The sequence below is a fragment of the Physeter macrocephalus genome, chromosome 7 (genome assembly GCF_002837175.3).
Source record: "Physeter macrocephalus isolate SW-GA chromosome 7, ASM283717v5, whole genome shotgun sequence".
Classification (NCBI taxonomy): Eukaryota; Metazoa; Chordata; class Mammalia; order Artiodactyla; family Physeteridae; genus Physeter; species Physeter macrocephalus.
In genome coordinates this window covers 48,653,610-48,654,976 of record NC_041220.1, presented here as the reverse complement: position 1 = coordinate 48,654,976, position 1,367 = coordinate 48,653,610, and positions in this window count along the sequence as shown.

Here is a 1,367-nt window from a genome sequence, read left to right as displayed (position 1 = left end):
GCTAAGAGCGGAGGCGGGTGGGGGGGGGGGCGAGGCGGGGTGGGGGGGGGGATTCGGTGGCTTTTACAGTAATCCAGGCAAGGGATGGTGGCAGCTTGAACTGGTGGCTAACAGGGGACTGGTGAGATGTGATCAGATTCAAGATGTCTTTTGGAGGCAGAACCAATTGGAGTGAAGAGAAGAATCAAGGATGCTTCCTGGGATTTTTGTCCTGAACAGGTGGATGTGTGGTGATGCCATTTCTGTGATGAAGAACGTTTGGAGAGGAGGCCTATTAGACCTCCAAGTGGACACGTGAACAAGGCAGTTGGAATTACAAATTTGGAGCTAGAGATATAAATGCAGGAGTCATCAGCATATCAATGGTATGCTGACCCAAAGCCCAGGGGAAGAGTACTGCATGGGTCAGAGGTCAGAGCCCTGGGGCACTACTATGTGCAGAACTCTGACAGAGATGGAGAACAAGGAACAAGCCCGTGAAGAAGGAAGAAAACCAAGCTAGAGTCTGGGGTTGCTGAACTGTGGAGCAGCGCTGCAACCATGTCAGCTGCTGCCGCAAGGTTGGGAATTAGGAGGACTGAGCATTGTCACGAGCTTTGGCGAGATTGTAGTCACTGACGGCCCTGATAAGATCTTTTCCAGGGAAGTGATGGGTTCCAGAGCCCAAATGGCCTGGTTGAAGGGGTGAGGTGAGAAAGTGGTGACAGTCCTTGTGAGTTTTGCTATGAAAGGGGAGCCAGAGGTGGGCAGTGAGTAGCCTGTGAAACTTCCGGGTCTTCTGGGGATCATGTCAAAAACCCTCAAGTATCTTCCCATCTCTGCTGTCTTAGGAGGAAACCAAAGTTCTTACTATGGCCGCCAAGGCCTCTGCTGGTCTCTTACTGCTCTCCCCTGACTCACTCCCTTCCGCAGCCCCACCGGGCTGCCTGTTCCCACCCTAGTGCCTTTGCACTTGCCTTTCCCTCTGCTTACATATCTATGGAGCTCCCTCCTCCCCTTCCTTCTCTTGCAGCTTCTCTTGCAGCTCGCATGTCCCCCTATCAGAAGTGCCTTCCCTGACCATCCTATAAAACCATAGCGCCCCTCCTTTCTATTCTCCTTAGCTTGCCTTATTTTCCCTCCCCCATAGGGTTTATCTCAACTTGACTTTTTTTTTTTTTTTTTTTTTGCGGTACGCGGGCCTCTCAGGGGGGCGAGGCGGGGGGGGGGGGATTCGGTGGCTTTTACAGTAATCCAGGCAAGGGATGGTGGCAGCTTGAACTGGTGGCTAACAGGGGACTGGTGAGATGTGATCAGATTCAAGATGTCTTTTGGAGGCAGAACCAATTGGAGTGAAGAGAAGAATCAAGGATGCTTCCTGGGATTTT